The sequence below is a fragment of the Scyliorhinus torazame genome, chromosome 2 (assembly GCF_047496885.1).
Source record: "Scyliorhinus torazame isolate Kashiwa2021f chromosome 2, sScyTor2.1, whole genome shotgun sequence".
Classification (NCBI taxonomy): domain Eukaryota; kingdom Metazoa; phylum Chordata; class Chondrichthyes; order Carcharhiniformes; family Scyliorhinidae; genus Scyliorhinus; species Scyliorhinus torazame.
In genome coordinates, this window is record NC_092708.1 from 34,973,427 (window position 1) to 34,988,966 (window position 15,540).

At 51.2% G+C, this 15,540-nt stretch overlaps 1 long non-coding RNA gene across 1 annotated transcript in view; it reads left to right on the forward strand.

Moving 5' to 3' along the window:
• The window catches only part of LOC140407760 (uncharacterized), a 68,254-nt gene that overhangs the window by 25,334 nt on the left and 27,380 nt on the right, over nt 1-15,540 (forward strand). The window contains exon 2 of the long non-coding RNA XR_011939783.1: nt 11,326-11,438. This is a non-coding gene — a long non-coding RNA (uncharacterized lncRNA). The remainder of the gene's footprint in view (nt 1-11,325; nt 11,439-15,540) is intronic.

Below are 15,540 nucleotides of genomic sequence, written 5' to 3' on the forward strand. Positions count from 1 at the left end.
TCCAAACTGAGGCGTTCAAAGGGGTGGGAAGCCTTGATCAGGTGCGCTCTATCCGGCCTGAAAAAGTGCGGTTTGCACTCTGCGCAGATGTGGCAGTTCCTTGTGACTGTACGGACCTCCTCCACAGAGTAGGGAAGGTTGCGGGACTTTACTAAATGGTAGAATCGAGTGACCCCCGGGTGGCAGAGGTCCTCGTAGAGGGCTTGGAGGTCTATTTGTGCGTTGGCACATGTGGCGCGGGATAGGGCATCGGACGGCTCGTTCAGCTTTCCGGGACGATACAAGATCTCATAGTTGAAGGTGGAGAGCTCGATCCTCCACCTTAAGATCTTGTCATTTTTAATTTTGCCCCGCTGTGCATTATCGAACATGAAGGCTACCGACCGTTGGTCGGTGAGGAGAGTGAATCTCCTGCCGGCCAGGTAATGCCTCCAATGTCGCACAGCTTCCACTATGGCTTGGGCTTCCTTTTCCACTGAGGAGTGGCGGATTTCTGAGGCATGGAGGGTCCGGGAGAAAAAGGCCAAGGGTCTGCCCGCTTGGTTAAGGGTGGCCGCCAGAGCTACGTCGGATGCGTCGCTCTCGACCTGGAAGGGGAGGGACTCGTCGATGGCACGCATCGTGGCCTTTGCGATATCTGCTTTGATGCGGCTGAAGGCCTGGCGAGCCTCTGTCGACAGGGGGAAGGTAGTGGACTGTATTAGGGGGCGGGCCTTGTCTGCATACTGGGGAACCCACTGGGCGTAATATGAAAAGAAACCCAGGCAACGTTTCAGGGCTTTGGAGCAGTGGGGGAGGGGGAATTCCATAAGGGAGCGCATGCGTTCGGGGTCGGGGCCTATTATCCCATTGCGCACTATGTATCCCAGGATGGCCAACCGGTTTGTGCTAAAAACGCACTTTTCCTCGTTATATGTGAGGTTCAGGGCGTTAGCGGTCTGGAGGAACTTTTGGAGGTTGGCGTCGTGGTCCTGCTGATCGTGGCCGCAGATGGTTACGTTGTCGAGATACGGGAATGTGGCCTGCAACCCGTGCTGGTCAACCATTCGGTCCATCTCCCGTTGGAAGACCGAGACCCCGTTTGTGACACCAAATGGGACCCTTAGGAAGTGGTATAGCCGCCCGTCTGCCTCGAAGGCGGTGTAATTGCGGTCACCTGGGCGGATGGGGAGCTGGTGGTAGGCAGACTTGAGGTCCACGGTGGAGAAGACCTTATACTGGGCAATCCGATTGACCATGTCGGATATGCGGGGGAGAGGGTACGCATCTAGCTGCGTGTACCTGTTGATGGTCTGACTATAGTCTACGACCATCCTTTGCTTCTCCCTGGTCTTTACTACTACCACCTGGGCTCTCCAGGGCTGGCCTGGATTATGCCTTCCTTCAGCAACCGCTGGACTTCAGACCGAATAAATATCCGGTCCTGGGCGCTGTACCGTCTGCTCCTAGTGGCGACGGGTTTGCAATCCGGGGTGAGGTTTGCAAACAAGGACGGCGGTTCAACCTTGAGAGTTGCAAGGCCGCAGATATTGAGTGGGGGTATTGGGCCGCCGAATTGGAATGTTAGGCTCTGCAGGTTACACTGGAAATCTAATCCCAGTAATGTGGGCGCGCAGAGTTGGGGAAGGACGTAGAGCCTGTAGTTCTTAAACTCCCTCTCTTGCACTGTTAGGTTCGCGATGCAGAACCCTTTGATCTCTACGGAGTGCGATCCTGCAGCGAGGGAAATCTTTTGCCTGCTTGGATGGATGGTCAGAAAACAACGTCTTACCGTGTCTGGGTGAATAAAACATTCAGTGCTCCCAGAGTCAATCAGGCATGGCGTCTCGTATCCGTTGATCAGCACCGTTGTTGTCGTCGTCTGGAGCGTCCGGGGCCGCGATTGATCCAGTGTCACCGAAGCCAGTCGTGGTAGTAGTGTTGCGGCGTCTTCTTCGGACCCCGTGGAGCCGTCGATGCTGGGGTCCTTTGTTGTCAACCAAGATGGTGGCGTCCATGAATCGCACGCGGCCGGGGGTGGACAAAATGGCCGCCCCCATGGATCGCACGTGGTCGGGGTGGACAAAATGGCCGCCCCCATGAATCGCACGTGGTCGGGGTGGACAAAATGGCCGCCCCCATGAATCGCACGTGGCTGGGGGGTCACAAGATGGCGGCGCCCATCCTCCCCTGGTGGTGCCCGGGACCCAAAATGGCGGCGCCCACGGGTCGCACATGGGGCGCTGGGGGGGGGTTGGGGAGCGTTTGGGATGTGCTGGGCCCGTTCTTCTCCGGGGATTGCGGCGACCACCCGGGACCGGCACACTGCCGCGTAATGGCCCTTCTTGCCTCAGCTTTTACAAATAGCTGCGCGGGCCGGGCAGCGCTGCCAGGGGTGTTTCGTTTGTCCGCAGAAATAGCAGCGGGCCCCCCCGGGATGGTCTGGCGCTTTAACCGCGCAAGCTTGCGAGGGGGAGGGGGGAGTTTGTCGTGACGGGGGTCCACGGAGCCCAAGGGGCTGCCGCGCGGTCGGGGCCGTAGGCGTGGGCGTTTTGCGAGGCCACATCTAGGGAAGCTGCAAGGGCCCGTGCCTCTGAGAGTCCTCGCGACTCTCTTTCTAAAAGTCTTTGGCGGATTTGGGGAGAGTTCATACCGGCCACAAATGCATCGCGAATTAGCATGTCCGTGTGTTCGATCGCGTTCACCGGCGGGCAGCTGCAGCCCCGTCCCAAAATTAGCAACGCGGCGTAGAATTCTTCTAGCGATTCTCCGGGACTTTGCCGTCTCGTCGCGCGTAGACCTGGTTAATGGGCCGAACATAGATGCCCTTCAGCAATGCGAGCGCCGTCGGGAAATCCTCTGCGTCTTCAATGAGAGGGTAAATTTCCGGGCTTACCCTCGAATGCAGGACCTGCATTTTCTGGTCTTCTGTGATCCGGCCAGGGGGCGTTCGGAGGTAGCCTTCAAAGCATGCTTGCCAGTGTTTAAATACTGCTGCCGAGTTCGCTGCGTGGGGGCTGATCCGCAGGCATTTCGGGGCGATCCGGAGCTCCATAGTCCTTTAAGCTCGCTTAATAAATTGTAGCGCACAATGACTTACGAGAGACGAGAAGTGATGAATTTGATCCAGGCTTTATTAAGCGATGCTTGTCCCCAGCAGCTCAGCAACAGAATGAAGCTGCGGGGAGAAGCCCGGGTTCTTATACTCCGCCTTCAGGGCGGAGCCAGGAGTCGTCAGCCAACCAGGACCCGGGATCTGTCAGCCAATAGCATCTCGGCTTCACAGTCTCACATGACCCCTAATACATACCACCACAAACATAAAGACTACTGACCGTTGGTCAGTGAGGAGAGTGAATCTCCTGCCGGCCAGGTATTGCCTCCAATGCCGCACAGCTTCAACGGTAGCTTGGGCCTCTTTTTCAACGGATGAGTGCCGAATTTCAGAGGCATGAAGAGTGCGGGAAAAGAATGCCACGGCCTGCCTGCCTGATTGAGGGTGGCGGCAAGGGCGACGTCTGATGCGTCGCTTTCTACTTGGAAGGGCAGTGTTTCATCTACCGCGTGCATCCCGGCTTTGGCAATGTCAGCTCTGATCCGAGCGAAAGCCTGTTGGGCCTCAGCCGTCAGGAGAAAGTGGGTGGACTGTATGAGTGGGTGGGCCTTGTCCGCATAGTTTGGGACCCACTGCGCGTAATATGAAAAGAACCCCAGGTAGCGTTTGAGGGCCTTGGGGCAGTGGGGGAGGGGGAGCTCCATGAGGGGGCACATGCGGTCGGGATCGGGCCCCAGAACTCCGTTCTGGATCACATAGCCGAGATGGCTAAGCGGTTCGTGCTGAACACACACTTCTCCTTGTTGTAAGTGAGGTGCGGAGAAATTTAGCAAGGTTGGCGTCGTGGTCCTGCTGATCATGGCCGCAGATGGTGACATTGTCTAGGTACGGAAACGTGGCCCGCAAAACGTTCCGGTCGACCATTCGGTCCATCTCCCTTTGGAAGACCGAGACCCTGTTAGTGACGCCGAAGGGGACTCTAAGGAAGTGATATCGGCGGCCGTCTGCCTCGAAAGCAGTGTATGGATTGTCCGATTTACGGATGGGGAGCTGGTGGTAGGCAGATTTCAGGTCCACCATTGAGAAGACCCAGTACTGTGCAATCTGGTTAACCATGTCAGATATGCGTGGGAGGGGTACACGTCAAGCTGCGTGTACCTGTTGCTGGTCTGGCTGTAGTCCCTGACCATTCGGCGTTTCTCCCCAGACTTAACCACTACCACTTGAGCTCTCCAGAGCCTGTTGCTGGCCTCGATGATGCCTTCCCGAAGCAACCGCTGGACTTCGGACCTGGTGAAGGTCTTACCCTGGGTGCTGTACCATCTGCTTCTGGTGGCGACGGGTTTACAATCTGGAGTTAAATTAGCAAAGAGGGAAGGTGGGTCGACCTTTAGGGTCGCGAGACCGCACACAGTAAGGGGCGGTAAGGGTCCGCCGATGTTAAGGATTAGACTCTGGAGGTTGCACTGGAAATCCAGGCCGAGGATAAGTGCAGCGCAGAGGTTAGGGAGAACGTAGAGGCGGAAGCCGTGGAATTCTACGCCCTGGATCGTGAGCGTGACCGTACAGTACTTCCAGGATCGCCATGCAATGGGATCTGGAGGCCAGGGAGATTTTTTGATTGACGGGGTATATCGTGAGGGAGCAGCGCCTTACTGTATCCGGGTGCATAAAGCTCTTGGTGCTCCCGGAGTCCAACAGGCAACAGGTCACATGGCCGTCGACTTTCACGCTGATGGTTGCGTTGGTCAGGTTATGCGAGACTGCTCGAGTGACATGGAGGCAAGCCTTGGTTGGTTGTCGGGTAATGGGGCGGCCGTTGAGTTCAGATCCTAGAACGCTGGTGGTGTCCATGTGCTGTGGCGTAGACAAGATGGCGGCGCCCGAAGATCTTGGGAGTTACAAAATGGCGGCGCCCATGGAACGCAGGTTGCGGGGGTGGACAAGATGGTGGCGCCTATGAAACGCACATGTTGCGCGGAGGGGAAGATGGCGGCGCCCACTGGTCGCACATGGTCTGGGGGGGAGGAGAAGATGGCGGCGCCCATTGTCTATGACTGGGGGGGGGGGGTGGGGGCGATCGCGGCTACTGAGCGGGCCTGGCACGCCGCGGCGAAGTGGCCCTTCTTCCTGCAGGCTTTACAAAGGGAAGCGCGGGCCGGGCAGCGTTGGCGGGGGTGCTTTTGCTGGCAGCAAAAGTAGCATCGGGCCCCCCCGGGTTTGCTGGCTGGCATATTGGGTGGGGCGGCTGCCTGTGAGGTCCATGAAGCGTAGGAGGGGTGGGCCGCGCGGTTGGGGGCGTAGGACTGGATGTTGCGCAGGGCGACCTTCATGGAGAGCGATAGTGCTTTAGTCTCTGCGAGGTTGCGCGTGGCCCCTTCTAGGAGCTGCTGACGTATGATATCTGACCCAATTCCAGTCACAAAGGATGCCTGAGTGTTCCTTAGCTGTAACGTCCTGGTCGTAACAGTCCCGGACTAGTGGGATTAGGGCCCTCCAGAAGTCTTCTATGGACTCTCCAGGTAGTTGAGAACAAGTTGCGAGCCCGTGCCTGGCGAAGAGCGTGTTTGTCTTCTGCTCGTAATTGTCCTTGAGTCGAGTCATGGCGTCGGCGTAGTTCGGCGCATTCTGGATCAGTGGGAAGAATTTGGAGCTCAGCCTGGAATGTAAGATCTGGAACAGGGGTTGGCGCCGCGTTGATATACGCTTCAAAGCAAGCTAGCCAGTGCTGGAAGTCCTTTCTGGCGTCGCTTGAGTGCGGATCCAGCTGCAGACGGTCTTGTTTAATACGGAGGTCCATCCTTCAAAACTGATACCAATAAATTGAGGCACGATCAATTTGACTAATGACGAAAGTTGAATCCAAACTGAGGCTTTATTGGTATCAGGTGTGTGGCCTCCCACAGCAGCTGGCGAAATGGCTGCGAGCTGGAGGACACGCATATTTATACCCCGCCTCCTGGGCGGAGCCAGCAGCCAGGGGCCACAGGTGAACCTGTAGTGCAGGTTCTACCGTACATCCTCTAATATAGGTACAACAGTGGATTACCCAAGGTTTCTATGGGATGCCCCCTAAATCTTCTGAACTCCAGTGAATATAGTCCTAACCAACTCAATCTCCTCATATGTCAGTCCCGGCATCCCAGGAATCAGTCAGGTAAACATTCTCTGCACTCCTTCGCAATGGACGCGATTGAACTAAATGGAAACAAAGTGCCACAGTGAGCATGTCTAGCCATGTGTTTCAAGGCGCTCGCAACACTGAGAAACACAACACTGTCAAACGTCACTCGGGTTAGATACGGAGCCGCAGCGGGAACGCATGATGAGGCCACACATAGGGGTGTTCCCGACCGGCCCCACCAACACCCATACAGGGCACACCCGGCCCTATCGCCACCGAGTGAAAAATGCCAGCTTGGCAGGATGCTCGGGTGGTACCTGTAGTGCCAGGGTGCTGCCCTGCCAGAGGGAAAGTACCTGGGGGCCTCCAATTCCCTGGAAGACCCCCACAAGTGCCATTCCGTCAGGTCCCCATTTGTGGAGATCAGTACTGAACAGCTCTCGCCCAACGTCTTCGAAGGGAGCTGGTTTAATTCAGAGGCGCTGGTTTAGCTCAGTGGGCTAGACAGCTGGTTTGTAATGCAGAACAAGGCCAGCAAGGCAGGTTCAATTCCCGTACCAGCTTACCCGAACAGGAGCTGGAATGTGGCAACTAGGGGCTTTTCACAGTAACTTCATACTTGTGACAGTAAAAGATTATTATTATTAAGGGGATCAATCGCAACGTCTCGGGTCCCTCAGAAAACAGCATAGTAGAGTGATACTAGCTGTCTCGCTCTAATATGCAGCTTAGCCAAAACGCGATCCCGCCCACAATAGATTTCGAGAGGCGTCGCGACCAGTTCGATCTGGGGATCAATAGAAGCCGGGAGTCTCCCGGCTTCTATCAGCCATGTTGTGCCACAGCGCGCTGCTTTTCGGGCACAGCATGGCTGTCGTTCGTGCACAATATTCCAGGTGTGACCTCACCAAGATGGGCAGCAAGATATCCCTACTTGTGTACTCGAATCCACTCGTTGTGAAGACCAACATACCATTTGCCTTCCTTGTCATCTGCTGCAACTGCATGCTTGCTATCAGTGACTGGTGCAAAGGACACCCAGGTCTCATTGCACATTCTCCTCTCTCAATCTATAGTTATTAAGATAACAATCTGCCGATGTTTTCGCTAGAAAACTGGATAACCTCACATTTATCCACATGATACCTCATCTGCCACGCATTTACCCATTCACTCAGCTTGTCCAAATCACGCAAAACATCTCTGCACCCACCTCATAGCTCACCCTCTCACCCAGCTTTGGGTCACCTACAAATCTGGAGTTATTACATTCAGTTCCCTCATCTAAATCATTAATATACATTGTGAATAGCTGGGGTCCTAGCACTGATCCTTGTGGTACCCCACTAGTCTTCAATACTGGGGCTCAGCAAGGCTGTGTACTTAGCCCCCTACTGTACTCGCTATACACACACGGCTGCATGGCAAAATTTGGCTCCAACTCCATTTACAAGTTTGCGGATGAAGCAAACGCAACGGGTCAGATCTCAAACAACGATGAGTCAGAGTACAGGAGGGAGATAGAGAACTTAGTGGCCTGGTGTAATGACAACAATCTCTCCCTCAACGAGAGCAAAACTAAGGAGCCGGTCATTGACTTCAGGAAGCAAAGTATCGTCCACACCCCTGTCCGCATCAATGTTGCCGATGTGGAGATGGTTGAAAGCTTCAAATTCCTAGGTGTGCACATCACCAACAATCTTTCCTGGTCCATACATATGTTACGACCAAGAAAGCACAACGGCGCCTATACGTATTCAAGAAACTAAGTAAATTCAGCATGTCCAATTTTGACAGATGCACCATAGAAAGCATCCTATCTGGCTGCATCACAGTCTGGTATGGCAACTGCTCGGCCCAAGATTGTAAGAAACTATAGAGAGTCGTGAACAACCGCACTCCATCACACAAACCCCCCCATCCATTGACTCTGTCTATACCTCCCGCTGCCTTAGGAAAGTGGGCAGCATAATCAAAGACCCCTCCTACCCGGGTTATTCTCTCTTCATCGGGCAGGAGATACAAAAGTCTGAGAACACGCGCTAACATATTCAAAAAGAACTACTTACCCACTGTTACCAGACACCCGAATGACCCTCTTATGGACTGACCTGATCTCTCCATGCATCTTCTATACCGAGTAGCACTACACTCCGTATGCTTCACCCAATGTCTATGTCTATGTATTTACATTGTGTATTTATTGTATTGCCTATATTTTTCATGAATGTAACGATCTGCCTGGACTGTAAGCAGCACAATACTTTTCACTATAACTTGGTACATGTGACATTAAATCTAAATCTAAATATGGAATATAAAGTCCCATTTATTCACACTCTTTGTTTCCTGTCTGCCAACCAGGGGCAAAATTCTCCCGAAACGGCGCGATGTCCGCCGATTGGCGCCCAGAACGGCGCCAATCAGACGGGCATCGCGCCGCCCCAAAGGTGCGGAATGCTCCGCATCTTTGGGGGCCGAGCCCCAACATTGAGGGGCTAGGCCGACGCCGGAGGAATTTCCGCCCCGCCAGCTGGCGGAAACGGCCATTGTTGCCCCGCCAGCTGGCGCGGAAATGACATCTCGGGGCGGCGCATGCGCGGGAGCGTCAGCGGCCGCTGAAAGTTTCCCACGCATGCGCAGTGGAGGGATTCTCTTCCGCCTCCGCCATGGTGGAGACCGTGGCGGAGGCGGAAGGGAAAGAGTGCCCCTATGGCACAGGCCCGCCCGCAGATCGGTGGGCCCCGATTGCGGGCCAGGCCACCGTGGGGGCACCCCCCCCGGGGTCAGATCGCCCGCGCCCCCCCCCAGGACCCCGGAGCCCGCCCACGCCGCCTTGTCCCACCGTTCAAAAGGTGGTTTAATCCACGCGGGCGGGACAGGCAATTTATCGGCGGGACTTCGGCCCATCCGGGCCTGAGAATCCAGCGGGGGGGCCCGCCAACCAGCGCGGCGCGATTCCCGCCCCCACCCAATATCCGGTACCGGAGACTTTGGCAACTGGCGGGGGCGGGAATCACGTCAGCCCCCGGCGATTCTCCAACCCGGCGGGGGTTCGGAGAATGATGCCCCAGATTTTTATCCATCTCAATACACTACTCCTAATCTGATGCATTTTAATTTGACTTGCGAATCTGTTTTGTTGAAAGTCTTCTGAAAGTCCGAATAAACCCATCCACTGGCTCCTCCTCATCAACTCTACTGGAGGGCTGGTTTAGCTGGAGGGCTGGTTTAGCTCAGTGGGCTAGGCAGCTGGTTTGTAATGCAGAACAAGGCCAACAGCACGGGTTCAATTCCTGAGAATTATGAATTCTCCCTCAGTGTACCCGAATAGGCGCTGGAATGTAGCGACGAGGGGCTTTTCACAGTAACTTCATTGCAGTGTTAATGTAAGCCTACTTGTGACAATAAAAAGGTTATTATTATCATTACAACCTCGAAGAATTACAGTAGATTTGTCAAACATGGTTTCCCTTATGTAAATCCATGCTGACTCTGTCCGATTCTACCACTGTTTAACAAGTGCTCTGCTATAAAACCTTTGATAATGGACTCAACAAATTTCGCCATTACCAATGCCATGCTGACTGATCTAGAATTCCCTGTTTTCTTCTTAACTCCCTTTTTAATAGTGGGCTTACATTAGGTACACTCCAACCTGGAGGAACTGTTTCAGAGTTTATAGAATCTTGGAAGATGACCACCAACATGTTATAGCTCATGGATTAAATGGGATGGCAGCAACATGGATATGAAATTGGCTGAAGAATAGGAAGCAGAGAGTAATGGTTAATGTAACATTTTCAGGCTGGGGGAAGGTTTGTAGTGGAGTTCCCCTGGGGTCGGTATTGGGACCCTTACTTTTCCTGATATATATTAATGATCTAGATCTTGGTGTGCGGGGGACATTTTCAAAATTTGTGGATGATGCAAAACTTGGAAATATTGTAAACGGAGAGGAGGATAGGGTAGAAGTTTGAAAGGTCGTGGACAATTTGATGGGGTGGGCAGATAAGTGACTTCAATGTGGAGAAGTCTGAGGTGATGCGTTTTAATAGGAACAACATGGAGAGACAATGTAAAGTGAGAGGTAAAGTTCTTAAAGAGGTGCAGGAGCAGAGGGACCTGGTTGTATATGTGAATAGATCGTTGAGGGTGGCAGGACAGGCAGACAAACAGTTAATAGAGCAGATAGTATCGGTTTTATTAATAGTGGCATAGAGTGCAAGGTCAAGGAGGTTATTCTGAACTTATACAAGACACTAGTTATACGTCAGCCGGAATATTGTGTACAATTCTGGGTGCCACACTATAGGAAGCGTATGAGTTCCAGTTATGAGGATAGATTGGAGAAGTTCACAGAGATGTTCATAATCATAAGTGGGCTAAACCGAGTATATAATTATAATAATCTTTATTATTGTCACAAGTAGGCTTACATTAACACTGTAATGAAGTTACTAGTACTAGTCACAACATTCCGGTGCCTGTTCGGGTACACTGAGGGAGAATTCAGAATGTCCAATTCACCTCACAGCATGTCTTTCGGGACTTGTGGGAGGAAACCGGAGCACCCAGAGGAAACCCACGCAGACACGGGCGAACGTGCTGACTCCACACAGACAGTGACCCAAGCCGGGAATCGAACTTGGGTCCCTGGCGCTGTGAAGCAACAGTGCTAACCACTGTGCCACCATGAAACTATTCCCGCTTGTAAAAGTACTAGAAGGTGAAGATTTAAAGTGACTTTCACAGGAAGCAAATATAAAGCGAAAAAAAATATTCACACTGCGTGCTGTTCAGGTCTGAAATGCACTGCCTGGAAGTGCAGTGGAAGCCGGTTCAATCGAATCGTTCAAGAGGGCTTTGGATGATTGTTTGAATAGAAACGAGGCACAGGGGTATGAATGAATGGCAGGGGAATGGCACTAACCCATAATGTTAATTTGGAGAGCCGATTCGGACACGATGGGCCGAAATGCCTCCATCTCCGCTGTAACAATTCTGTGATTCTGTTTGCTGACTTGGAATTATAAAGGGAAAAAATATTACACTTGTAGACAAGAGCAGGCTATTGGGTCGCCGAGGAACTGCGAGGCAAGTTATTAAAAAAAATATTGTCACCATCTAATAAACACTGCAAACCTTTTCTGACATTTCTCCACAGACAGCCGTTGTCACAGTTTGAATTTACTTTGGACAGCGACTCGTGTTATTATCTTCTGCAGCGATGGTCGTAAAAACAAAATTTCCAACACTCTACGGGGTGCACCAACTGAGGTTTGTAAAATTGCCCACAAGCACACAAAGGCTCCACAGTCCCAGTTTGAGGAAAACAAATAGGTTTAACAAAGGATCCTGCACATTCACCAATCAGCGCTGAAAGTCACATTCACTTTTCTGTCCTGTTGCGCCCAAACTGACACTTATTCAGGTTTGATCTCCGCTGTGAAAAGAAAAATCAATGACATAATTTATTCAGTTGCTCTGGAGAGCTCTGTGTGTTAAGACACAACGTGAATGTGTTTGGACAGTTCATCTCTCCTCCCTCTAATTTATCACAGCAAATTCTTTGACACTGGTTCGCCATCCATCTTCGCCAACTTACTTCAAATCTCTCAAAAGCAAAATTTGGTCACGTTGCAGATTAAGTACAATTACACAGTGGGAGGCCGAGTGTCTTGTGCAATTGAATGCAAATTAGCAACTTCACACTGAGACATAAATGTTCCAATAATTTCAGGTATGAATAATAGATGAGCTGCATGTAACAAATACCTTCATAATTCCTCACAAATTATCTGGAAAAATTGAATAATTAAATCAATTAGACCAAGTTCTTTATTTGAAAAGAACAAAGTGGCTTTTTCATGCCAGACTTGCTTGGTAGTACTTTCCAATATCAGGTGATGAGTTCAAGTCACACTCCAGAGATATATATAGGTTAAGCTTCCAGTGCTGGGGTACATTTTCTGGTCCCCCTCGCTGTGGGTATCGGCAGGGGCAAGGTGGACAATTTGATGGACCAGTCAGTCTCAGGGCAGACGCGACTGGAAAATACCGACCTCTCTCTTTCAAATGGACACTAAACCGTGGCCATTTATACCCTCTCAGATGGGTGCCATAACCCCCATGAGGACCACGGGGAAACCGTCATTGATCTTCCTTTGGGGCTTATGGAATATGAGCTTCCCAGGTGGGGAGGGGGGGAAACATCCGGGATTGGCGAGACTTCACCTCATGCTGTTGAGTGAACAAAGAACAAAGAACAAAGAAATGTACAGCACAGGAACAGGCCCTTCGGCCCTCCAAGCCCGTGCCGACCATGCTGCCCGACTAAACTACAATCTTCTACACTTCCTGGGTCTGTATCCCTCTATTCTGATCCTATTCATGTATTTGTCAAGATGCCCCTTAAATATCACTATCGTCCCTGCTTCCACCACCTCCTCCGGTAGCGAGTTCCAGGCACCCACTACCCTTTGTGTAAAAAACTTGCCTCGTACATCTACTCTAAACCTTGCCCCTCTCACCTTAAACCTATGCCCCCTAGTAATTGACTTCTCTACCCTGGGGAAAAGTCTCTGACTATGCCCCTCATAATTTTGTAGACCTCTATCAGGTCGCCCCTCAACCTCCGTCGTTCCAGTGAGAACATACCGAGTTTATTCAACCGCTCCTCATAGCTAATGCCCTCCATACCAGGCAACATTCTGGTAAATCTCTTCTGCACCCTCTCTAAAGCCTCCATATCCTTCTGGTAGTGTGGCGACCAGAATTGAACACTATACTCCAAGTGTGGCCTAACTAAGGTTCTATACAGCTGCAACATGACTTGCCAATTCTTATACTCAATGCCCCGGCCAATGAACGCAAGCATGCCGTATGCCTTCTTGACTACCTTCTCCACCTGTGTTTCCCCTTTCGGTGACCTGTGGACCTGTACTCCTAGATCTCTCTGACTTTCAATACTCTTGAGGGTTCTACCATTTATGTGGTGGGAAGAAGGAGGCCCTTCGGAAAGCTCTCTAGTCTTTTGCCCAGAGATTTGCCGAGCTCAGTATAGAAGATGGGGCCATGCTGTGGGGAGGTCGGGTGATCACCCCGCCCCCTGCACAGGGACAGCGAGCCCTGCTGCAGAATCTTCACATCTGGGTGCATCTAAAATGAAAATATTGACCCGCAATTATGTCTGGTGGTTTGGCATTGAGGGTCGTGCGCAGCTACCTGGAGCGTCAGGGATATCAGAAACCCTCGGCAATGGCCTCATTGAATTCTGCAGGGCTCTTGATGTGTCAGATACTCAGAACCTGGCTGAGTCTAATGTTTCAAGTCTTGGTGGTAAGATAGAGGCACAACAGGAAACTCAGAATGACACCACGACTCGAGAGTGCCAGGGCGAACATTTAACTCTCGAAATTCTGTCTTTGCCAGCAAATTTGGGGATGGAGCTTTGTGGCTCCCAGGCGTTGTACCAGACCGAACGGTGTCTTAGAAGGTCCATGTTCAGAGGAAGGTCCACCACCGCAAACATTTGGACCACCTGATGAAGCAGGAACCCATACATCTTGACAACCAGCCGGCTACATTGACATCTCCGCCGCTTCAGGAACCGCCCCCCAGCCTGGGGTCACAGCCATCCGGGTTGAAACACCCCATCTTGCAGGAGGAGGATAACTCCGAATCCAATGTAGAGGCAGAGGAATCAATTCCAGCAGGCGACGCCGTGTCGCAGACCGAGTCCCCAACAGCCTTTCTTCGGTGGTCGGCCAGAAAATGGCTATCAGCGAACCGCTACACTCCACCCGACCCAGAGCCGCCACCTCAGGCTAAAGCGAATCCGTGACCAAAGCGGCACAGCAAGACCCCACTCTTGGTGGCTGAAGGGAGATTTTCAGACTTTGTGGGGGGAGGGGGGTTGCCATATCCCTTACAAGGACCACTGGAACTCATCATTAATTTTCCTGTGGTGCTCGTTGAGTACAAGCTTCCCAGATGGGGGGCGCAGGCCACCTGCCTGGGGCTCATTATGTACTGATATAAAAGCCGGTCCGAAGCAGGGCCTATACAGACTAGTCCTCCCAGCAAGGATTGAACTGGGAGCAAGATGCTGTTTTGCGCAGAACTTTGTACATGGTTAAAATGGGCAGCACAGTAGAACAGTGATTAGCACTGTTGCTTCACAGCTCCAGGGTCCCAAGTTTGATTACCGACTTGGGTTATTGTCTGTGTGGAGTTTGCACGTTCTCCCCATGTCTGTGTGGATTTCCTCTGGGTGCTCCGGTTTCCTCCCACAGTCCAAAGAGGTGCAGTTTAGGGTGGATTGGCCATGCTAAATTGCCCTTAGTGTTAAAAAAAAAGGTTAGGTGGGGTTACTGGGTTACGGGGATAGAGTGGAGGTGCGAGCTTAAGTAGGGTGCTCTTTCCAAGGGCCGGTGCAGACTCGATGGGCCGAAGGGCCTCCTTCTGCACTGTAAATTCTAAGATTCAATGATTCTATGAAAATAAATTATTGTTCAATTTTTGCCTGCCTTGTCAAGTTACTAAGGTGGGCATAAAAGATCTTCCATTATTTAAAACAAAAACAAGGCATGGTAATTTCTCCTGGTGTCCTAGCCAACCTAACCCAGTAAAATTGGTTATCTAATCATTAATGTCATTACTGTTTGTGGGACCTAGCTCTGCGCAAATCGGTTGCTACATTAGTGACTTCCCTTCAAGAGTACTTTATTTTCTTCGGCCTTCCTGAGCTTATGCAAGGTGCGATATAAATGCTTGCTGTTTCTTTCTTTGAAATATGTTTTAAGTATTCTGTGGAAAATGATGCAGGTTATGGTGTTGGAATCTAAAATATTCTACTTGTTATTAACAGAGCTTCCAACTGAACTGATGTGTGTCTCTATAACATCTCTGTTATAAAGATATAACAATCTGATTAGAATATCAAAGTTATGCTCAAAACTCTATCTATCGAGCTTGCAAAATACACAAAGATTAACCCCGTAAAGTCAAGAAAAAAAGAGTTGAATGCCCGATGATGAAGATCCAAATATTTAAATATTTGCTGCACATTTCTTAAACGAACATACAGGTAACTTGATATAAACATGATTTTAATCAGAACAAAGATTCCCAACATCAACCCTTTCAAAAAGAAAATTGAATAATTTCCACTTTTTCCAAGAAAAATGAGGTTTTGCATGGAAGTTGGACAATTGAGGGTGGATTTACAATTCTTGGGGCTGCATTTTACAGTGTGTCAAGTTCCACACACCACATACTGAATAAAGACGCCCGTAAGAGGCACATCCACCAAAACATTGCCTGCAGCTCGGCCATTTCATGCTCAGCGATGCGCTCATTGCCACATGTGCCATGGGAA